We start from the raw sequence: 25,330 nt of genomic DNA on the forward strand, positions 1-25,330 counted from the left end.
CTAAAAAACGGGCCCTCCTCCACCCTTAAAAAAATCTCAACAACTTTGACCTGAACCCCTCAAAAGGGGGTAGATCACTGCCAGTTTTTAACTCTGTGAGTAGATCGCAGTCACTTGGGAGTTGGCCACCCCTGCTCTAATGGATTCCTACAAGGGAGACAGTCACCCCTGTATACCACCCTAGTCTTCAATATTTTGAGGGAAACAGAATTACCGGTATATTGATAGCATATTCATATTTTTGTTCTGGACTGAAGATGCCAGTAAATCCACCCCTGGATCATGCTCAGAGGTCTGAGACCCCACTGAATTGCCCATTCAGACAACCGTCCACAGCCATTACGGTAACTCTCTTTTATCAAATCCCTGATCACCATCAAGCAGCAGTTTAGATAAAAGCATATTGATGAATTCATTTACACAGCAATCAGATGCCTAAGCTCACAATACCAAATGATCATTATGACCATTTATTTTTCTACTGGCACTGCCATTCCAGTTTTCAGAATTGGGTTGGCAGACAAAACATTGCCACTATAGATTACATTTCTACACACACATGCACGCTCCCTCCCTGTATCCATTCAGCCCAGTTTTTGGCACAGTTAGGTCCTTTTAAACTACTCATTCCCAACTCCATTGAAATTAGTAGGAAAATTCCATTTCATCTCTAGCCACAAGCATTCTTTCAATAATTTCTCATGACTGAGCAACTTCATTAAGAAATAACCCTATGGCACCCACCACAGGGTTCAGAAAATATCCCCTCCAAAATCCACAATGCTGTTTGCACTGGCTTGCCTTCTTGATGGAACGTGCCCCTTTAAACCTGCCTGTGTTTGGATGCCAAACACTCTCCCTCTGTTCTGTTCTAAACAGAGGAGAGGTGCAAAGAGTTTCTCTTTGTGAACAAGTGAGGCAGTGACTAATACTCATTGATGGGGTGCCTGTACAATTTTGTGGCCCTGCCTCTTTTTCTGCTCTTACAGATGGCACCCATTTGTGCTATGCCACCTTACCATTGCAGCCATTTTTTATTATGCCACACTGACTGTTGCAGGCTGGGCTGCTGTTTTGAGCCCATGGACTGCCAGGATACACACCACTCTGTGTGGCATGTGGCAGTCCCTCAAAGCATAAGGGACGGAGGGGTATGTTGTTTTTGTTTTAATTATTTACTTGTGTTTTTATTTTGTGTTCTTATTCATGCTCAATATGCAGTATTATGCCACTGGTTCTTATATAGCATGAAGCAACATGGCAGTTAGTGGTAAATTATCAAGCCTAAAATTCCTTACCATTTTTCAAGGATTTGCAGACTTGAAAATACTTTTGCCACCAGGGGGCAGAAAAGCACAAAGAAGGATAGCTACAATGCATAGCTTGGAATTAGTGGGGGATGGAATTAAGGCACACTTTCCTTTGACAGAAACATACATTGTAGATTTTTCTGTGGCTATAAATATCACAAAACTAGACCTGGGTTTGGTCATCATGCTTTTTTTACTTCTTCAGCTGTCATATCTTCAGCTGCAATCCTAAACTCTTCTTCTTCTTCTTCTTCTTCTTCTTCTTCTTCTTCTTCTTCTTCTTCTTCTTCTTCTTCCCTGACTTTTTCAAGGCAGCTGACAGATAAAAACAAAAATTGCTGAAAACAGAAAAAACAAAATTTAAAAATTAATAGAATTAAAAACTATATACATATATAAAATCCATTTAAAGCATACAAATAATTACAATAAAAGCAGCATGGCACGGCACCAGCCCTTCCATTAAAAGCAGTCATTTCCCCAGAGCCTGCTGGAACAAAAAGGTTTAGCTGCCAGCCGAAGGACAATAAAGAGGGAGCCAATCTAGCTTCTCCAGGGAGGGAGTTCCAGAGTCTGGGAGAAGCCACCGAGAAGGCCCTCTCCTGCATCCCCACCAAAAGGGACTGTGAGGGTGGCAGAACCAAGTGCCTCCCCTGAATATCTCAAAACCTGGGCAGGGTCATATGAGGGGAAACGGTTTTTCAGATAGCTTGGACCTAAGCCATGTAGGGCTTTATAGGTCATAACTAGACTCTGAATTGTACCAAGTGGATAGCACAACTGGACACCTTCATTTGCCCCATCTGCAACAAAACATGTCTCTTCCACAGCCGGCACTGCAACCATCCTACAGCTTGACCTCACCCCCAAAGGCATACTCCTCCTTTGTCTCCCGAGACAGACGGATGCCAACTCAAAGGTCTCTTGAGTGAACGCCCAATGGACCCAATGACTTGGTCAATAAGCCCTATCACTTCATCTCTTTAACACTCCCATTGGACTCAGTTTTGAAGACTCTCCTGAAAACATTGCTCAAGGTACATCTTCTAAACTTCCACAGTGTATAGACCGATGTAAATAATTCAAGGCCTGGGAGATTCTCTCTAAATCTCCTTTAGCATTTCCATCACATATCTGATGCTCCTTAGCCAGTTCTTGCTTCTTATGTAATGGGAGAGAAGGCATAGAAAGATTACTGGAGGACACAGCGATCTGTTTGCGAACCCATGTGCTCCAACACCAGTAAATACAAACTGATATACAAATTTAAAGCTCGTTGTCAGATCCCAAAGTTCACAGGCATGTTGCCAGATCACAAATATATCTCACTGAGGACAGATTGGCTGAGCAGGTGCTAAAGAAAACACAAAACACAGCACATGCTGTTCCAGTATTTTTCATTTGTGGACTCGGGTCACATGATGACAAGGTGCTAGCCAATCGTATTCACTTACATAAGGCTAGCCTCCAGCCTTCTGGTAGTGAAAGATTCCCCATCCACCTGCCCACACGTGCATGCTTCCCTAACTTACTGAGATGCTCAGTCTATTTGATGAAGTGGGAGTTGTGAGAGAACAAGCTTTCATGACAGGAAACTGGAAATGTCAAAGAAAGGAAAGAAAGAAAGATTTAGGATGCTGTAATCACAGTAGCTATTCCTCAGCTTGAGAAACCCACCCCCTGTTCAGCCAGGTCTGGCTGATATTTAACATTCCCCCCCCCCCCCAGATTTACTCAATTTCCAGTAAACTGCACCTCCTTTAATTCCCACTTTTTAGAAGGATATCTAGGAGAGTTCAAATATTCCAAGAGAAAGGGGGGATTCTTAAGTTATAAAAAATGTGGGTTTTTTTCTTCCCAAGGAGGAAAGAAAACCCCCAAAGGAAGATACTTTTTGCCCCAAAGAACTCTACAGAATAGACTTTGTGTGAATATGAGCATTTAGCCATAAGACCGGTAATGTTTTCATTGCCAGATTTTTAATCGGGAGAAAGGACACGGAAGGAGAACAAGGAAGCAGCTGAGTTTTAAAAGCCGTAATAATGTGACTTCAGCAGCCCACACATAAAATGGCTAAATGTCAGTTCAGGACAAAGCTTAGACAGGCAGTTTCTCAGCAATTTAGACATCCTTTTCATAGAACACCTAGTTTCAAGGCATACAAAAGGTGAGCCTGTTCTCAGCCTCATCCCTGTGATTGATTTGGCCTACACAATGCACCATTCTAATTACTAGCAATAGCAACAATGACCTAATATAATTATGTTTAACACCTCAATAATTAGTGAGCTTCTGAGGTATAGAAATAATGAATTGGAAGTGGCAGGAGGGTGAGAATAAAGGGTGGCAGTTCAAAAGGCCTGGCACAGCAGATGCTTTGAAGTGGTTTTCAAGCTTTTTGCCTTCCAAGAACCCTTTCCTCACTGACTTGGCTGCTTTGGAATCCCTGTGCATATGCGCAGAGCCCTTGTCTGCTGAAGAGCATTCTGGGACATGTTCTAGGGTGAACTTAAAAAGTTTGCACAAGCCAGGACATGAACTTAGAATATATGCAAAACTCGCCACATGTTGCACAACTGTATGGGGGAAGATCAACAGTGCGGAACAAATGGTCTTTCATGGAAGCCAACTCATCTTTGCTGGTTTTCTCATTGAAGAACACCAGGGTCCTCCAGAATGTAGTTTGAAAACCATCGAGTGCTATAGAGAGAGTGAAGAGATGCCTCTGATCATGCCATCTTTGCATACTCAAAGCTTTCTTAAACCCTTTTCAGGCATTAAACAACTGGAGGGGCAGTAAGGATGGGAACAAGACCTTTCCCTCTCCATTGCTATTTCACAGCAGGGAGACTTTGTTTCTATAGAAGTTTCTGTGGGAGGAAAAATATGAATTCCTGTGACACATGTGTGCACGGTAAATAATAAAAGAATCAGCTGAGTGCTTTGATTCAAAACGTGGGGCTGAATTCTCTCTCCAGAAGGGGAGAGCCACACACTCAAGCAGTACAGTGAAGTGTTGGCATGTAGGCTGTTAAACCTTTTGCATATTCCATTTATTCCACTTGCAAAGCGCTCCCCTCTTTCTACCCCACTTGCAATGGACAGACCACTTACTTTTAAGTAAGCTTAAAATGTGTTACTTACCAAATGTTCCAAATGTTAGATTCATGCATTTACCCAAGCAGCAGAAAGAAGAACACAGGCAGAATACTCTTGTGTAGAAAACACAGAGAAATAGCTTCAAACACATGCTCTAAGCTTGGAGCAAAGCTTAGACATATCTTCCTTGGTCAGATACATGGTGAGATGAGAGACAGGAGGAATAAGAAAATTTCACTTCCTCCCTCATCAGAGAAGAGATGGCCTGGCCTACCTGAGTCCAGGAACACAGTTCTATGATCTTAATCCCTTCATGCACTCACTAATGTTCATGCATAGTTATGTTTGGGTGCAATTTCCTGTGGCCCCTTGCATAATTAGGGTTCTGTAATGTGCAAGAAGACTCCAGGAATACAAAAAGCTACCCCTTGCAGACTCCAGGCAGCTGAGCTAGTGTTTAAGAGGACTTTAAACTGCTTTTCAACATCTATACCAGGCATAGGCAAACTCAACCATCCAGATGTTTTGGGACTACAATTCCCATCATCCCTGACCACTGGTCCTGTTAGCTAGGGATCATGGGAGTTGTAGTCTGGAGGGCCGAGTTTGCCTATGCCTGATCTATACTCCACTTAAGAGTATGCTATCTGCTATCAAGGAGCACATGAGTATTATCCTTCCCCTGCATATTATCCTCTCCCCTAGTCAGGACACCCATCCTGTCCAGAGCACAGATAATAAACCTATCATGAGTTGGAATCATCCTGTCAATCCCTGACTCATCTGCTTGGAATTCTGATCCCTGTTTCCTGTTTAAGAAAGTGATGGTTGTTTCTTAAGTTCCACACCAGGGTCTGAACCTATGGGAAACATACCCTCCAATACTGAGGCCCGGGGTGGATGAATATGTGACTTAGATCATTCCATTTACAAAAGCAATTCCCTACGTTCAGAGGCAGTATTCCCCTCTGTTATGTACTGAAGTTCTCACCCTGGGCCAGCAGGGGGATACTGTAGATAGTTATGCAAATGAAGGATCGAAAGTGACGTTCAGTTATTGGATAGTTTTAGAAAGTTGCTACAGTAACGTTGTACTGGAGCTCTATATAAGCAGGCTGACTGAGCCCTTCAGCTCAGTTCTGTTCTGGCCTCTGAATAAACAAGAGCTGTTGAAGAATCGCTGTGTCGTCTGATCTGTTCACCCACAACTTAACACCCTCAATGCCGGTTGATGGAAATCACAAGTGGGGAAAGTTCTGTTGCATTTAAGTTCTGCTTGCCAGAAACATCTGGTTGGCCATTGTGAGAACAGGACACTGGACTAGATGGAACTTTGGCCTGAGCCAGCAGGGCACTTCTCATATTCTTATATTTTTACTCTCTTACCCTGCTGAGAGTTAAAACAAAACTGGCTGATTGAAAAGCAGTGACCTACAATTGACATGGACAGGATTTTAATTCTACTTAACAGACACCCCTACATAACAGATTATAAGAAAGGACGGTTGTTTTCAAAAGCCAAAGAACACACGTTTTTAGCTCTGTGTCAACACTAATCATCCTTCAGGACCATTTGTTTATAGAGTCGCAACAGGTTCCATTTTGCGTCTAGAAATAATATATTCCAGTAGGAAACCACATTGTGATAATCGCTGCACCAAGGGCAAGATCTCAGAATGTATGCATCTGAAATAATAGTATTAATGACTCATTGGCATCCTGCATTTTGATGTACAAAGAAAGCAATGGGATATTCTACCCCAAAGGTTACCCTCCCTCCCCAAGCATCATTCCAGCCAATAAATGAATACATCTGCCCCATAGTTTTCCTCTGTCTTTAATATGGGTCCATAATAGTACCGATTAGAAGAGCTCTCACAATGTGAAGCAAATGCATGAGAAAGTAACGTACAAAAGCAGCATTCAAAAATCCAAAGCCTTGTAAAAGGTCAATATTAAAATATAAGGGATGTTGTGAAAATCTGGCCCATTCCATGGAGTTCAATGCACCTGTAGATATTTTGAAATAAAGGGGTAATCAGAACATTTTAAAAATTATAATCGGCACCATTTTTTCTCCTGGGGGTACTCAAGGGCACGCAGTACCGGCACCTTTCCTCCTCAAATTGTTAAAAGTGTGGAACTTACTATAACAATTTCATGATGAGCGCTGGCGCATTTTTTTCTAAAAGAAAAAAGAAAAAAAGCACTGATTATAATGAGCTACAAAAAGGGAAGAATATTAAAAATAGACCATAAAAGGTTACCTAACAAAACTGAAGGAAGGAAATGTCCCTTTACTTGGAACAAATTTTGTTGAAACATTATGACATCATAGCATTTGTGGGCCAGTGTAGATATTATATGGAAATGCATAGCCAATGGGGGCAGGGGGAGGTTGTTTGCACTGGCTACTGGTTTCAAATTAAACAAGTCTTCTCCAGCAGTCCATTCAAGTGGCAGCTAGGATTGTCCTCAGCATCACTTGATCCTCTTGCTCTCATTTTGAAAATATATCTATCCATATTCTGCAAAAAAAGAGAGAGAAATATTTTGATACTATACCATACCATACCCTCCAACATTTCTCCGATGAAAATAGGGACATCCCATTCCATAATGGAAATTTTACTATTTATACCCCACACATCTTACTGGGTTGCCCCAGTCACTCTGGGCAGCTTCCACCATATATAAAAACATAATAAAACATTAAACATTAAAAAAAATTCCCTATACAGGATTGCCTTCAGATGGCTCGGGAGGGGGTCAGATAACTCCAAACCCTCCAACATTTCTCCAGTGAAAATAGGGACGTCCTAAGGAAAAGCGGGACATTCTGGGATCAAATAAGAAACCGGGAGGGCTTCTCTAAATCAGGGATGTTCCTGGAAAATAGGGACACTTGGAAGGTCTGCTATACTAAACTGAAAAGGAGTCAACAAGCTTGAATGAGAGAATGTTAATGGGGAAGAGTTGCTTAACCCTTTGCCCTCCAGCCATTTTGCTGCTCAGAATTCTGCCCCCACCCCAAGTTACTTTTCCATGGTTGGGGGAAGGGGACTCTCGTTCTGTAGGTGGAAAGGCATCTTGGAGCAAGAAAATGGCAAACCCACCCATACAGGTATATCTAGTAGAGACGGTTGTCTCTTCAAAAGGTGGGCGAAGTCCTGACAGGAAAATAGGACGTGAAGATCAAAAGCTTCTAGGACTTCCCTGTTACATATGAATTTGCAGAAACTGCTCCAAGCAAGAGAACAATGTTGGAATAAAGTTTCCCTTGATGCTTAAGACATTAAAGGTTACCATATATCAGCCACAGGGCAAAGTGATCCAATACAAAGCATGCAATTTTCAGATGGGCTGGACTGAAGAAGATAAAGCAGCAATGTCATAGAAAGCAAAAACATTACATAATAGGATATTAGAATCATAGAATCGTAGCGTGAGAAACATGGGCGTAGCTAGGGGCCCCCGGGAGGGGCAGCTGCCCCTGCTAAATCAATAAAAATCAATGAAAATACATAGCAAACTAAGGTTCCTTCCCCCCTATCAAAAGGGGGATACCAAGGATAATCTAGTCCAAGCCCCTACAATGAAGGAATCTCAACTAAAGCATCCATGACAGACGGCCATCCAAACATAGCTTAAAAACCTCCAAGGAAGGAGAGTCCACCACCTCCTGAGGGAGTCTGTTCCACTGTTGAACAGCTCTTAACCATCTGACAGGTCTTACTGATTTTTAGTTGGCATCTTTTTGGTTGCAACTTGAAGCCAATGGTTTAGGTCCTACCCTCCAGAGCAGGAGAAAACAAGCCCACTCCATCTTCCATGTGACAAACCTTTAGATATTTGAATTATATATAATAATTGAATGGCTATCATATCTCCTCTCAGTCTCCTCATTGCCCTCCTCTGTACACATTCCAGCTTGTGAATATCCTTCTTAAATTGTGGTGCCTAGAACTGGACACAGTACCTCAGGTGTGGTGCCCCCCCCCCCCCCCGCTTCTACTCTGGAAGACCCAAGAGCCAGTGTTGCTTTATTTTCAGGTTCCCCCTCTCAAGTTCCCCCTCTGCCTCGCTAAACATTCAAGGGTGTGGCTCAGGGGCTGCCTTCCCACAAAGAATTCTGGGCACTCAGGTTTAACCTTTGCAGAGTTTCAGTTGCCAGAAACCCTTTACAAACTATAGTGCCCAGAATTATTTGAAGGGGGAAATGCACTTTGAATGTGTTTTAAGGGCATAATGTGTATATGCAGCCACTCTTTGCTCTTCCTGCTCAGTTCCTGTTTGCCCTGGCTCCTATTCTCCTATATGGGACACACCATCTTAAGCATGCCAACATTTCATGGGATGCCAGGATTGGACACCCACCTTCTCTTGTGCAAAGAGCATCTCACTGTGAGTGAGAGTGCACCCAGTCCATGGAGATCTAAGCAGCATCCACACTAGGGTAAGATATACTGTTCCTTAGGTCAACAGCAGGCCACAGGCACTGATTGTTTTTTGTAAACGTTTCATACTTAAAAGCTAAGGTATTTAGAAATGTTAAATAACCCTGGCTTTCACTGTTACCTGTATAGTTTTCCCTCTGAGAAAAATTTGGGAGGGATCAATACCAAAAGTACGACACACATGGACACTGGTGAATATGAGGCCAGTCCCACTATTAGGCAGAGTGGGGCAGCTGCTTCAGGCAGCAGAAGCTGCTTGGAACAGAGTGGCAGCAAGTTTTTGGAAGGCAGCATGGCCAACATTCAGGGATGATGGGAGTTGTAGTCCACCAGGTTCCCTGTCCCCAGTGGATAGGATTGCAACCATGGTTATATAAGGGATCAGACCCATGCTATTATCTTTTCATAACAACCTATGGTTTGGTGTTGATTGACTTTCTAATACAAAGACTTGGATAATTTAATTGTCTCTGGAAGCTTGATAGCACTTCAACTAGGTCTGTATTTTGGGATGGAAGAGAACTGCGTCCAGAATCTAGGAGCGTAAGTTCTATAAATCCTGACAAACTGTTCCTTCTTTTCTTAGTGCCAGGAACTCTGTTTATATCTTAGAACACAATCTGCGCCAGTTCCTTCTGCCCACGAACCAGTGAGGGTGGGGAAAACAGACGATAATTGAAGAGAAAGGCAACACAAGCTCAGTGTGCATTATCAAAACCAACAACTTAAAACAGCGAGAGACCCTCGCTGTCAGAGGTGGCTCCATTCCTATTTATATAACAGCTGATTCCATGGAGCTATGGCTCAGATATTTATCCACATTGCCACATGCAGATTATTTTGTATTGTGCCCTTTCCAAGAAAAGAGAACAAATGCTTAATATCGGAGCTTGAAAGGCCTAGCATGAAACCAATAGCAAAGTAATGAAACAGAGTGTTCCAAACACTTTCATGGAATCACAGTGTAGAAAAGCGACAATTCTGCGGATGCTTCCGGAGAGCAATTTGCATTATATGCTGCAGATGGAATTGCTCACATCTGTTCTGACTTGGATGCCGTGGGCTTTTATTTTATGTATTTATTTTATTTTTATTTTATGAATTTAAATTCTTCTCCAAGGAGCTCAAAGTGGTGTACATGATTCTCTCTCTCCTCATTTAATCACAAAGACCCTGTGAGGTAAGTTTAGACTGAGAGGCAGTGACTGGCCCAAGGTTACCCCGTGAGCTTCATGGCCAAATGGGGATTCAAACCCCGGCCTCCCAGGTGCGACTCCGGCAGTTTAACTACTACACCACACAGGACATGGGTAGGCAAACTAGGGGCCAGATCCAGCCCAATCGCTTTCTAAATCCAGCCCGTGGACGGTCCAGGAATCACCATGTTTTTACATGAGTAGAATGTGTGCTTTTATTTAAAATGCATCTCTGAGTTATTTGTGGGGCACAGAAATTCGTTCATATTTTCCCCAAAAAATATTATACGGCCCCTAACAAGGTCTGAGGGACAGTGGACTGGCCCCCTGCTGAAAAAGTCTGCTGACCCCTGACACAGGATCTTTAACATAGCTGAATAGAGATGATCTTTTGGACATGTTTCAGCTTGTGCAAGCTGGTGTTGTAGACAGTGCTTTTTTTCTTAAAAAATGTTTAGGGGGTAATGCTCTCTTTGACTCAAGAAAATCACCATTTTATAGTTCAAATTGGGAAAAATAAATACAGTAAATGGACAAAAGTACAAGGAACATGCATTACCTCATATTACACAGCTGACAGCTGACAGTACCTTCCACATTGGCGTGAGGTTGTGTGCACTAACATCCACATTCCACACTGCTTCACACATTAAACGCTCGCTTCCATCTAAGACTCAGGAAACATTGTGACAGGAAATGAGGCTGCCACTGGGGGTAGAAATGAAACGTGACGATTCACTGTGCTAGAGAAGAAACAATTTTTTAAATTTTTTTTAGTTTCTTCTTCTGTTAGATTCACAAAATGTTTAGGGGTATGCGTACCCCTGTGTACCCCCCCCAAAAAAAAAGCACTGGTTGTAGACAAGCTTCTTAAAGGCTTGGGACCTTTCAACTGTTTTTCAAATCCTTGCCCTTTCTGGTTATTAAAATCTGCTTGGCCTGAGCTTACTAAGAGAGGCAAAGGTTAAATTCCCACAGAACAAATTCAAACGTGGACTCTTTCATTTTGTATAAGTCTCACCCAGCATATCACGTGCCGTCCTTGAGGAAGGTCTTGGGAAAGGTATGGGTATCATCCATGTGGTCTTGGATGTTATGAAAAATTTGGATTTAATCTTGGTCTCTCTGGTAGGCAGTATTAAATAAAATTGGGCAATATTAAAAAGAGGGAGAGAGAGGGAGAGAGGGAGAGAGAGAGAGAGAGAGAGAGAGAGAGAGAGAGAGAGAGAGAGACTATTTTAAATGCCGCTTAACATACATGCCTGTTGGTTTGAAAGAAATGTTAAATAGTACATTTGTAAATTTGTACTCTTCCTCTAAGGAATTAACACAGAGCCAACAAAAGGCAGTGTGATGCTTAGCAGGGACTCTTGACAGAGGTTTTAAAATGAAGAAATCTACAGTTAGAGCAGCTGCCCCCCCCCCCCAATAACAGAGAAGCCAAATGCAGCTTGAGTAATGGCTCCTTTGCAACCCCAATAAGCAATTCCAGGTCCCTTGTCAGTTGGTCGAGCAAGAATGGCTTTCTTGTCAATCTCAGACTCAAGAGAAGTATCATTCTCACCCGCCTAACTCAAAGCTAAGCTGTATGCCAGGCCAGCCTCGACCCTAGAGAAATTGAAGAGGGGGGAAAAAGAAAACACACGGAAGCAAATTGAAGTAAACAGATCAAGCCCCTAATAAACCCCTATTTTAAGGTTCACGCAAGTCAGAATCTAGACTAAATCTGGAGGAGAAAGGCTCCATTCATCTTGGGTCTGTTTTACAGAAGACCTTCCTTGTGTAGGAAATCCAAGAAAAACTTGGAAAAAGAATTCTAACTCTGCTAATATATCTGAGCAAAGACTTCGCCTCTGTGAAACACAAAACAAGGAGGACCTTGTAAGAGACACCCCCCGCCAGCACCCCGAATATAGGAATTAACTGTGTCTGATTAAGAAATAAAGAAAAAGAAAGCCAATGTAAGAAAAGGGCTATACTCGCTTAGTGTATAGGAAGGATTCACATCTTTCTCCACAAGGACCACTATGGTTTAGCATGGGTTACCATATTGTAGAGATCTCAGAATTGCACATAAAAAGTTCCAGGTATAGTTGTAATAGTAATAGTAATAGTAATAATAGTATCCTGCCCATCTAACTGGGTTGCGCCAGCCACTCTGGGCAGCTTCCAATGTATAAGCACAATAAAACATCAAACATTAAAAACTTCCCTAAACAAGGCTGCCTTCAGATGTCTTTTAAAGGTAAGATAGTTTATTTCCTTGACATCTGATGGGAGGGCATTCCACAGGGCGGGTGCCACTACTGAGAAGGCCCCCTGCCTGGTTCCCTGTAACCTCACTTCTCGCAGAGAGGGAACCACCAGAAGGCCCTCAGAACTAGACCTCAGTGTCCAGGCTGAACCCACTGCCTCCCCAGGTAGAGCAGGGAATGTCTTCTATGAAACCCTCAAGAGTCACTGCTGGTCAGGTTGGACAGCATTGTGCTGGATGGACCAATAATTTGACTCAATGTAAGGCCCCTTCCTATATTCCTGTGGTGTTTTATAGTCTTTGTTTTATGTATTTATTTGTATAGTGTGAGACAGTGTTTCAGAGACAGTGTCACTGCAAGGAAAAGTACTTGTAACAAAAGCATTTTCTCCCTTGACTCACAGATCACAAATCATTGTTTAAAACGAACAAACATACAGTACTCAAATAATTAATCTGTCATACTCTGATCAAGCCCAAGAAGAACATGTGATCAAATATTAAAACAAAGTTTGCAGTCATTTGCATGCCGCAAATAAAATAAAGTAAGAAAGTTTTATGTTTGAAGGGCAAAATTATTTACAATGCAACCTTATATACACCTACTCAAAATGTGGTCAATAGGGCTTGCTCCCAAGAAAGTGGGCCTGTAGCTTTAGGACTTCATTCAGCTTGGACTCTTATGGGCCAGGGCTACTGTCTTCTTGGTAATTTACCTCATTTTCTCAAAACCTCACCATCCCCATCTGATGGCTTCACCCCCAGCAGTCCAGGGAACTTCAGTGAGCGTATTGAGGAGAGGTCACTGCTCTCGACCACATCAAACTCATGCCCCTGCCAGAGTCCTATCTGAAGCCAGGTCCGACGAAGATGCAGCAAATGAATCCTACTGCAACAAAGAAAAGATGGCGGAGGCACCTTTTCCAGTCTGAGGGCCACTGGGCAACCTGCTAAGAGCCACATGCCCGTGGTGGGTGGAGCCAGAGGTGAAAGTGGGTGGAGCAACCAATGTTACCTTTGTGCCCTAGCCTTGTCTCTATACACACATACTCCTCCTCTCTGTTCTCCAGCCAGGTGACCAAGAGGTATTATCAGAGTTCAAGAACACACTCCAGCCCAGCAAAAAATCTTGGGCTGTGAAGCAGGGCAAGTGAGATGCGTATAACCTTGGGAATGTACTGAGGATCACTTAAGCCTGGAGGGGCCATATTTGGTATGGACCCTAAGGTTCCCCACCTTGTCGTAAAGTCATCGCCTGTACTGTATGACATTCATGTCCCGAAAGAGAAATGCACACCTGTGGGGCTGTCAAGCAGTCACTCCAGAAAGTCTCCAGAGAGCAGCATAGCTGTTGCGGCATCCCTTCTGGCACAATACCATGGCCTGTTGCACAACTGCCTGCCCTGCAGTTCACAAGAGTGCAGGTGTCTGCCAGGAACTGGAAGTTAACAACCCCACAGAGGAACAGTTAGGACCACCCCCGTCACTACTAGGCATGAGAGGGAGCTTGTGGTCTGCTTGAAACAGGGCATGGGATGGATCCTGTACCATCTCACAGCCTGTAGAGAGGAAGGAGCATTGAGCTATAGCCAGCAGCTGGGGCACATAGTGCCTGAATCTGGATGCCCAACAGGTGAGGGCATGACAGAGAGAAGAGGGAGAAATGTAGGATACAACTTTTGCTGTGTTTTGTCCATTCTGGTGGCATATCTGGTGTGTTCCCCCAGTGTCTCTTTTGTCTGGCATGTCCCAGGTTCGTTGGCATGCCAGAGCTTTTACCAAATCCTAAAGTTCTTCTGCCAATGGAACTCAAATATCGGATTGTGTCCTATGCCACCTAAAGAACCATGAAAGCCCAATTCACTTACAAGCTTGGCCACAGGTTATACAGAATGAAGCTCCTTTTATTTTCCTTGTACAGCAAACTCCTCTCGCAAGAAATGAATAAATAAACAAACTATTAGGCATCCGTTAGCTGACATGAACATACAAACATTTTAATCCTTTAAAAAAAGGAAAGAAAGAACGAAATAGTTTAAAAGAAAAAGGAGTTGGTAAAAAGTTACGTGGGTCGATGACAGAACGGGGCTGGGATTACGAGTCTGTAAGACGATTCTTTGTGGAGTTTCAACAACGGCATTTTGTCTTTGTCCAGAAAAAACCCCTCAAAGCTAATGTGGCTTTATGCCACAGGGTATATTTTGCAACTCTGTGTGCTTCATGCCAGGAGTGACTCTAGACTGGAAACCGCATGGCAGTCTCCAAGAATGAAGCTCTTTTTTGCAGGTAACTTTTAAAAATATTTAACATATAAACAATGAAATTCAGAAACATGCAGGGAACAACTCGCTTGCCCTGCATGCACAGCCCTGGTATGCACAGGCTCTCAAAAAAGGCGGCTTCCCTCGTTCCTCAGCTTATGCCTGAAGGCCCAGAGAGGAAGGCCTGGGTGGAAATGCGGGATATGGGTGCAAGTCTATCATCCCCACTAATATACCTTATGCTGCCTGTGTGCAGGCAGTGGGAGAGGGAAAAGTGGACCCTTAGGTAGATCTTCCACATGCGGGCATGACAACTGCATCATCGCGAAAGGACTGTGTGCCCATTGTATTCATAATGCACAACAAAAATGATCACAAAATGCAGAATACAGTAAGCCTGCAACTTATGCACATTTAGCTTGTGCACATTCAGCTTTACATGCTTGGCAATTAAAATGAAATGAAATGAAATGAAATGAAATGATTAGAATAGAATAGAATAGAATAGAATAGAATAGAATAGTGGAAATGAGGGGAGGGGAAAGCTTTGGCAATCCCACCCTAATGTGCTTTGACTATACATGATTTTGGCTTTAAGCTTGATCCCCATGCAAATTGCAGGCTTAATGTATTTTCTTATAATACTAAGCACTTTCTTATACTACAGGGCCATGGGTTGCTGCAGCAGGAAAGCTGGAACACCAGGGCCCATTGAGATCCACAGCCATTGGGCCCCTCCCTCCCTTTCAAGGTGGTCATTCTAAGAACAATTTTGACTGTGTACACATCACTCAGTGAGACCACTCCCCCCCCCAATGTATTTGCACATCATTGTACGCATCAGCACAGTTGGATGTGCTTTTGGAAAAAATCGCCGTCTGTTCACACCCGCTGGTGGACTGGGAGTGTGGATGTCTTCAGGCGGCTTACATTTTCAAATCGTTTCAAAGGTGTTTGAGGGAAAACACAATATTTCTCAAGAAACTCCTGGACAGATGTGAATTGTGGCTAGCGTGTTTATACGACTTCCCAAACTGGTCGTGAGAAGACACTGAACTGGAGGCAGAACAAATGGGAGTGTGTCCACAGCCTCTATAACTTGAGGAACTGGTACTTGAGTTTGTTTGTTTTCCTTCTCTATCCATTTTACCTTTTGTGCTATGCCTTTCAGATTGTAAGCCTGTGAGCAGGAAGTTTTTAATCTATGTATGGCATTTAGAATATGTTAGATGCTTCATAAATTATACTACTACTACTACTAATAATAATAATAATAAATGGGCGGGGAGGCAATTCAAATGGATTTCCTCCATTTCATAGCTTCTGGGATTATCCTGATGGACATTAGCCTGTGCAAATGATGTTGCACATTAGCCTGTGCAAATGATGTTGCACGTTTCCAGGAAATGAAACTATGTAAGCTGGATCCCTTCAGTTGCCTTTGTGTGTCAGCAGACTCCAGAGGAATCCATCCAAAAACAACCTGATGTAAGAAAATATTACACTGGAAAGAGTCCAGTCTAAAAACAATGCTCATCTGTGTTGTACTATTAGGACAGCATTATACCCTGTGATTTTTTAAAAGTTGACATTCAGATTCTGAGGCTGAAATTCGAGGTCAATGTCAAGAGGTTAATGTTTTGTGAATAATTTCATCTTTGCTAAAAATGTATCGTGAGAGCTGATCAGAGACAACAAGTAATGCAGAGTTGGAAAGGGGCTAATTTGTGTATCATCTATATTGGTCTTCCCAAGTACTATCAAATAAATAATTTTATTCCTAAATGGAATTTACTAACTCTTTTTAACTTAGCTTAAAAGAAAAGAAGGGTGCTTCTTAAATTTGCAGTTGTCACTTCCCCTTTAAAGGAAAAGGTGCCAACATCAAAGCAATGGAACAGAGTCCTCTATTTATAAACAGAACAAGTACATTGCTGGCAGCATCATCCTTGGCAGGCTCAGGACCTTGTATCACCTCCTTATTTTGCCTTAAGTGGACTTTGGGAGGGTAGCTTTCCTTAAGCTGGGAATCTGCCAACAAGGATGTGATTGACACCTGTCAACAAGGTAGCAGAAAGAGATCATGTGCCTGAGTCATAAATTCCAGACAGATGTCAAGCTATAAAAGTTCCCATCGTGGACTTGGTTTTGATGGCTGGTCCAACATTTTTGGATTACCATCCAGTCCCTCTGTGAATCACTTTGAAAGGTTCTTTATATGTTACTAAAAATAGGATTCATTATTTCATACACTGACACTCAAGGCTGCTACCTTTGGAACACTGAACTTTCCACAATGTTGGTCCCGCTTATGATTTTAATATTAGATTTATGCAAAGATTTAGTCTTTGCATGAGATTTTACTTAGCAATTGGAAATGTGCAGTTTTGCCCATTTCTCCGTCGGCTGTTCTCTGATCATGTAATGTACAGCAGTGATCCAACTGGAGCCACATTTGAAGGGCTACTTCAAATGCAAAGAAAATACGTAAGGAGGAAGAGAAAATCATGTGAACGAAAAAAGGGGGGCTTTATTCTAGCATTTTAAAATTGTATCAGTGGAGGGGCAATGCCTGTCAGCCTCGTTTTTTCCACCTCCTAGCCTTCTGGCATTGAGTGGGAAGGTCAGAAGCAAGGATAAACTGAAGCCACTTCTAGTCTTCAAGGATCAACATAGCCAGGACTTGTGCATGATCAGGGTCTCTGATTGTAGAGAGGGTTGTAAGTTACTGGGTACAGTTTCAGAATGTCCAAATAGGGCTACAGTCCGATCTGTTTGATCCACCAAATACACCTCTATGATATAAATTTTCCGCTTTGAATTATCCCTCAGCAAATCTGCAGGGTACTGTATTGGTCACAATATACATTATGAAACTTGGAGAATATGCAGAATATGCATCATGAAAGTTGGCGGCCTTGTGAGCAGGGAGGTGCGTGTGTGTTGCCTTTTTTTGCCCTTCTTTGCCTCAATGGGATACTTGGAAATTCAACTGGCTCTTTAACCCATAGAAGTGAACTGAAAGGACTCCCTCCATCTCCCAAACACAGGAGACTGGTGCTGCAGTTTGGAGAAAAAATGATATCTCTTAAAACAACTAAAAGAAAAGAAAAGGAAGAAGGAAATCCATGAAACTGTGGTATATCTGTGAGGAGAGCGGGTACACAACATGGCACAGAGATATGTGTTGCATTGTTTATCATTAGTGTATCATTCATGTTGTCCTGGGCACTAGCCAATATGTGAAGATGTCACGTAGCACTCGTCACTACAATAGGTACATTTAGCTTGGGAGCGGAAAAATCATTTTTGTAATAAGACACTATTATACTTTTAATGCTAGGCAAATGTACTGGCGACAGAAGTGCTACGTTGGAGTAAAACACCTGGCTGCTCTGAAAGAGCTGAAGGACAGCTGTTACAACCGTGACATTAAAAATACATTGCCCAGACTACAAAGAGTTCTTGCGGTAATCTCACCTCAAACACTTGAGACAAAATGCCATTGTCAGGTTTGAGCATAAAATGCAGCAATGTTTAATCAGGGATTATTTATGCCAGAGAAACAAAAACCCAAAGTTAAAAACTTTGGAACTGAAAAACTTTGAAATGGAACAGGTAAGAAACAGAGTAGGGAAAAGTGTCCTTGAAGAGCTCTGGTGGAAACAGAGTCACCATTCAGAGAAATCTCATTTCTGTAATGGAGTACTGGTTTACAAGATACAGTATCAGCCTTCATAGGGCAGCTATCTTCAATCACCAAATACCAGCTGTTGATGTTTTTTTTTTAAAAAAGATACCCACACAAGTTAGGCTGCTACCTGAATGTACCAATTATTTGTTTAAGGAAAAAGTGCTGACATTTGTATACTTTTCTGTAAAAAAAAAAAGGGGGGGGGCAAATGGTTCCAGATCGACTGAGAGGAGAGGATGCTGTTTCCTTTCCTACCTTTGTAGGGCTTGAGGACCAATTTTTGCAGTCCTACTGTCTGATTTTGAAGAGAGTCCAGGTTTCACTTAACACATTGGCATGAGTCGAAAATGAAGAAGGGGGAGATTGTTGCTCTTGCAATGTCCTTTGCCTCTGACATTTCTGCCTTGCACTTTTTATGAGCTTTCCTTGTGCAGCGTGAACGATGGCACCTCTAGCTTTCAGAGGCCACTTGTGATGTCTGCCAGTGTCAAGCTACCCTCCAGATAACCAAGCATGTTCCTTCCATGCTTCTCAGTCCTAATGAAATATGTGTAATGTCATCCTGCATAACTCATCTGGTACTCAGAGTACTCAAGCTGAACAACTTCTTCTCAGTCCTAATAAAATATGTGTAATGTCATCCTGCATAACTCATCTGGTATGCAGAGTACTGAAGTTGGGGCATGTCTGCCCCATAAAGAAAATGATAATCAAATTCTGCACTGAATTCTGCGCTGAAATAAACTTTAGATATATATATTTTTGCAAGTGGAATAAATGGTCCCAATGACATCCTTAAAAGACAATTCTATATATCTCTAGTCAGACGTAAGTCCCATGAAGTTCAGCTGGGCTTAAGTCCAGATAAGTGGTTATTATGGGACTGCAGCCTTATTCACTGGTTTGAGTTTAATTTATATAAGGAGGGACAGAAATGGAGATTGTAAGCAGGGATATGGCATTCCCCTCGGCCCGTGGGAATTTTCTTCCTAAAGTAACACTTCATGCAAGGACAGCCGTTTGCCAAGAAAAGTCAGAGAGGGATTGTGGAGCATAATGCAATACCTGTTTGCACGTAGGTTATTTTTGCTTTGCTAACCAGGAGCAAGGTGCTGTGCAGAACACAGAAGCGACACACACAAGCACCTTAGCCCCAGAAGGTGTGCTTCATCCCCATCCCCATTTCATTTTGGTACTTGGCACATGGGGGGGGCATCATTTAGGCTGTATACACACAGCATTTGAAATGAACAGAGGCCAATTATTTTTATTTTTTACAGTGGGCTTTTGTACACTGCGGTTTGCAACTATACACACCTTCATGTGATAACATCATCTCAAGTGTGGCATAGTGGTTAGAGTGCTGGACTGGGACTGGGGAAAGGAAGGTGGAAATCCTCACCCAGCAATGAACTTCGCTGGGCTCAATCACTATCTCTCAGCTTAATTTACCTCGCAGGCTTTTTGTGAGGATCAAAACAGAGGGGCGAAGTTATATATTGTTACAGATCTAGAGTAACAGAGGTTGGGGGTGAAAGGTCACCTGTAACTGCTAGTTAGGGAATGCTAGAAATTAATAAACAGTATAATTGAGATAATATTGAAGGGAAGGTGCCAGATGTTAGATCTAAAATGCAGGCTAAACCAGGAAATCTCCTTGTGGGAAGGACCATCAAGGTATGGCCAGTCATTGACCTTCTGCCTGACTCTGGGTAAATAGCAGAGTTGGGAGGGGGAGTTTACAGGAGGCATGATGTCACATAGGAAAAAGGTGTCCTTTTGAAACTGAGAGGCTGAGGAAGAAGGCAGGGTCAGCAAACCTTTTCAGCAGGGGGCCGGTCCACTGTCCCTCAGACCTTGTGGGGGGCCGGACTATTTTTTTGGGGGGGAGGGGGGAATGAATGAATTCCTATGCCCCACAAATAACCCAGAGATGCATTTTAAATAAAAGGATACATTCTACTCATGTAAAACCATGCTGATTCCTGGGCCATCCATGGGCTGGATTTAGAAGGCGCTTGGGCCGGATCCGGGCCTTAGTTTGCCTACCCATGAAGAAGGGGGAGAACTGGATGTGCTGCTGTGAAGGCCAGAACTATCTTGGTGAGTTGGCTGAAGGCTGGGAAAGAGCACAGAGATGTCTGGGAATCCAGTGCTGGGCTGCTATGAAGGATAGGCTGCTCCTGAGATGTGAATGCTGTGAACTCTCTTCAGAGTAGATCCAGGTGTAAATATGTGTACAAGAAACCATATTTATTGAACACACTAGTTTCCACCGCGCCTTGATTCCCCAATGGAAACAGCAGAGATTGGGGGTGGCATGCAACCTTGGAGGAGAGAAGGGGTATAAAAGTAGTAAGTAGCTAAAATGAAGCAGCAGCCTGTGATTAAAGCACTGGTGAAGAAGCTGGCCCAAATTCTGAAGCCGCCTTTCCCCCAAAAGTCATTTGCAATCCTGTTTCCCTGGAGCAGAGAGACAGCGGGTGTTTCCCTGGATTAATGATGTGGGTCATTGCTCAGCTCAAAGGCTGCATTGAAGGAGATGGCTGAAAACTGCTGCAGACAGGTGGGTGACAACCACCCTTCAGAACCTTTTTATAAGTTCCCTGTCGTGGATGGCACACTGAGACGGAAATAAGAAAAGTGTGAACGAGACAAACAAACGGGATACAGTGTGGGAAGATTATTTTTGGTCTGCAGGAGGCTCGAAAAGGTGGCTGCGCGCTTGTCACAGTCAAATAATTATAGGCAGGGGTCAGGGGCCTTCCTGGAAAAGCAAAGCATGCCTCCAAGGCAGTGAAACCTTTACACAATGCTCCCGCATAAGTCATTGTTCAACGACAATCATCACAAGATCTGGGAGGCCCAACAGCTTTGTAGCCATAGGGTAGAGGTGGAGGAATAGCCTCGCTGTCATTTGCCCTTTTAAACACACACACAGCTGGCTCAGGAAAGAAGTAGACAATCGGCAAACAAAAAATAATAACCATAAATAAGGCAGTAACAATATATCACAAAATGGCAAGCAATTGCTGGGTGGGTGACCATGAAAAAATATCAGTGGCTTATTCTTGCAGCTTGATCCTACTGGTGAAGCTTTGTACAGCTGCAGAAAGAGAAACAAGATCAACGGCTAGTATTTGCATATACAGCCATTATTAATGGCATATCTACAGAGGCCAGGCTAAACAACTGGCAACCCCAGTTGCGGGAAGGGAGCACTGCTGATGCTAATTGCTTTTGGCTTTTGTGATGGCTAGTTGGGTGCTCCTCTCCTGCAGCTGTACAACAGGTAAGCTAGGCAATATTCTTCATAGAGAGCATATTAAAGCACATGCACAGAGTAGTGGTACTTGGGGGAATTTATCACAAATCATGACCTATCTCTAGGGTGAACAGACACAAAGGAGGACAAGGGTCTTGTACTTGTGCAGAGGAAGGAATTTTAGCAGGTGCGGTTTGTCATGCAAGCAAAGGGATTTCCTTCTTTTTACACAACTCACAGGGACTTTGTTTGCCTCTGGGTGCCCTGCTGATAACCCCACAAATGATAGCCAGGTAGAATGCAAAACATACCTCCCAGCCAGCGTTGTTGTAGATACAAACACACTTCCCCACCTATAAAATTATTTGAATAGGCCTGCTCACTAGAAGCATAGAACTGCAGAGTTGGAAGGGATGCCGCAGGTCCAACCCCCTGCAATTAAGGGATCTCAGCTAGATCATACATGACAGCTGGTCATCCAACCTCTGCTTCAAAACCTCAGGCTCCCTGCTTGAGACTCCCCCCCCCCCCATCCATTTAGTGGAAGGGGACATGGCTGGGTGATGAGGATGCAGCAGAGGGCTGGGATCCAAAAGGATGTCCCTGTTCTCCTCTCACTTCAATCTAATTGGATAAAATGATTGGATAGGGCTGTAGCATTGCTTTGATTAGGGTAGGAGCTGGACTAGGACCTGCAAAGACCAGGATTCAAATCCCCAGTCAGTCACACTAGGTGACCTTTGGCTAGTCACACCGCCTCTCAGCCTAACCCATCTCACAGGGTTGCCGTGAATATCAAATGGGGAACATCACCTCAAGCTCATTGCATGAAAGGTTAATATAAATTCAATAATAATAATAATAAAGAATAAGCTGTTCCTTTGCACCATTTCATGCAAGCCCAGTTTTTGCAGACTCACAGTTGACCTATAAAAAAGCAGCAAGCGTTACCCATGCCTCTTACTTGTTTTATTTGCGTGAAATGAATGAAAGGACTTGGCAGCTGTTTGCTTAGTTGGGTTGAGAAATAACAGCTGCTTTTCATCTCAGTGGCTTTCTCCCGCTTTCTGGAGGTTTGCTATATTGCATCATGAATCCAAAGAAAAGTGGTCTTGCTTAGCAGACTAATTTACATAAGCTCTTGGCTCCAGTAAAAATAAATGACTGGCCTAGTTTTCTTGTTCTTCCGACACACCTATAGACTAATGCTATTAATAACTATTATTGGGAAGTAAGATTTCACATGAGGAGTACTTAGGATTGTGACCTTAATGGTTCCAGTAATAAGTGGGAGATTGCATTCATATACAACTAGCAAACATAGGGCTAGTTAGTGCATGAAGGGCTAAGACAATACAGCTGTGTAGGTCATGCCCCGTCTTCTCCGATGAGGGAGGAAATGAAGCCCTCTCTTCCTGTCCACCCCACTCTGTACCATGTAGCCAACAAAGGAGGGTGTGTATAAGTTTGTTCCCAAGCTTAGAGCACGTGTTTGGAACAAGATTCTGTATTTTCTGCCCAAAAGCTTTCTTCCTGTGTTCACCTTGCTGTTGCATGGAACAATGCAATCTGTAAGTAAAGTAAAGTATTTTAAACTTACTTAACATAGTGTGGTATGTTCAATGATAAGAGGGGTAGAAAGAGATCCACTGTTTCAGTGAACTAAATGGGATATTTAAACAAATTTAACAGCCTATTTCCACACTTTTAAACTCTGCTGGGGCTTTCTATGTGCTAGTCCCATGTTTTGAAACTAGGCACCCAGCCGATTTATTATCCATCCACCCCACACACATGGGTCACAGGGATTCATATATTTCCACTCCCTCAAAATACAAAAACTAAAAGCCTCCTAACTTGTAAGTATGCTTAAATCCAATGTTCTGTAACAGTGGTGCAGGACCTGTGGCCTTCCAGATACTGGAGAATTCCATCAGCCCCAGCCAGCATGGGCAATGGTCAAGGATGATGGGAATTACAGTCCAGCAACATCTGGAGGGCTGAAGGTTCTCCAGGACTGATCTAGAACATGAGATTAATATTGAGGTCACAATCATGCAAATGTCTAGAGCTGCATCATACATTAGGCAGAAAATATGAAATTCCAAAATGTGCTGAGCAGGTAAACATGCTAAGGGCTTGGTTCTAGCTCCTCTTCCTTAATAATAATCTTCCTTAACTACATGCATGCATTGCTGGCAATCCTGTTCACATGCGTAAGGGTAGCTTCCTTTCCTCATCTGCAGAGTGTCCCATGCCTCTAATTAGAAGAAAGAATTTTGGCAAGCGCAGGGATCTACGCCTTTCTTAAATGTGCAGGAGCATCTTTTTGCCCCTGGGCACCCAAATTACATGGTGTAGTCAGACTGAATCCTGAAATTTGTTAGTAAAGTACTATTACCGGTAATTTTAATAGGAGTATCAAAGGAATAAAGTTATGGCTCTACGTGTCTTTGCAGGACTGAATTCAAGAGATACAAATAAATTCTGGGCCCTTTTCGTTGCTCTATAGGGCCAGGCGTACTTGTCTGGACAGCACACTGTCAGAAGTTATTACTGCATCTTTAAGAGAAGGGATTATACCTGTTGCACTGAAAAGGGTGGTGGTGGTGGTGCATCCTTAGTTAAATAAATCAGATGTGGACAGAACAGTCCTGGACAATGATCACCCAGTGTCTAATTTTTCATCATTAAGTGAAGCTCTGGAAGCACCGCCACTCAAGGCAGTTTGGGATGATACTGATTATTTACATCTATTCCAGTCTGGCTTTTGGCCTGGTTATAGGACAGAAAACACCTTGGGGACTGGGGAATAGATAGGGGGAGCGTGACCCTGTTGGTTTTTCTGGACCTCTCAATGGGTTTCAGTACCACCAACCACTGTCTCCTTCTGGGTTGCCCAACAGGATTGGGTCTCAGAGACACAAATTTATAGTGGCCCCAGTCCTTTCTGGAAGGATGATCCCAGTCAGTGGTGCTGAGAGACTTCTGTTCCTCCCCTTTTGGGCTGCCACAGATGTCCCCTATGCTTTTGAATATGTGAAACTGCTGGTGAAAGTTATCCAGCAAACCTGGGCTGCAATGTCACTAACATTTATTAAATCTGTTAATTGTTTCCTGCAACCAATGGAAGTCTTGAAGTGATTTTGTTGGCATCCGTCTGTCTCGGGAGGCAACGGAAGAGTATGACTTTGCAGGCGAAGTCAAACTGTTGTAGAGTTAGAGCACCTGCTGTGGCTGTAGAGACCAAGACCAGGGTTTGAACCAGCCAGCCAGCCACAAAAGTCACTGAATGACTTAGGGCCAGTCATCATGTCTCAACCTGACCTACCTCACAGGGTTGTTGTGAAGATGGAGTGGGGAGGAGGAGAAAAGGCCTGTTTCCTTGCAGCTGGGGAAGTCCTGCAGTAAGTTACAGAAGAAAAATAAATAAAACAAAATACAGAAAGGTGCGCTATATAATGAAGCATCCATTAAAACAATGCAATATGTACTACAATGTTCAACCCCCCCCCCCCCGCCCCAATTGTCCAAATTCATTCTGGGCCTATTTATATATTTTGTAAAAACTGCCTTAATTCCTGGGTCGCCGGCAGGGGCTGACCTTGAGCCGAGGGTCTTCCCGCTGGAGGCTGTGTCAACAGAGCCGCATGCTTCGCCCCCATCCCACGGCACCTCCTGGCAGCGGAGCTATCACGCCTCCCCCAGCGCGGGCAGCTCGGCGCTGATTCGCTTGGCAGGCGCCTGGCCTGCGACGCGATTGGCTTCCGCAGCGCTTTCACGTGGAGCAGACG

At 43.2% G+C, this 25,330-nt stretch overlaps 1 long non-coding RNA gene across 2 annotated transcripts; it reads right to left on the minus strand.

The window, feature by feature from the left end:
* LOC144328024 (uncharacterized) lies at positions 1-25,256 on the minus strand. 2 transcript variants are annotated; one of them, XR_013393241.1, is made up of 7 exons: positions 25,141-25,256; positions 24,868-24,938; positions 10,622-10,805; positions 6,558-6,937; positions 3,873-4,010; positions 2,843-2,905; positions 1-1,648 (listed from the first exon to the last, which is right to left on the minus strand). It is a non-coding gene; the product is annotated as an uncharacterized LOC144328024 (long non-coding RNA). The 2 variants fall into 2 exon arrangements; XR_013393242.1 differs by lacking the exons at positions 24,868-24,938; positions 25,141-25,256 and adding an exon at positions 18,527-18,993.
* Between the last annotated feature and the right edge of the window lie 74 nt (positions 25,257-25,330).

This window comes from Podarcis muralis, chromosome 6 (genome assembly GCF_964188315.1).
Source record: "Podarcis muralis chromosome 6, rPodMur119.hap1.1, whole genome shotgun sequence".
In the NCBI taxonomy this organism is placed as follows: Eukaryota; Metazoa; Chordata; class Lepidosauria; order Squamata; family Lacertidae; genus Podarcis; species Podarcis muralis.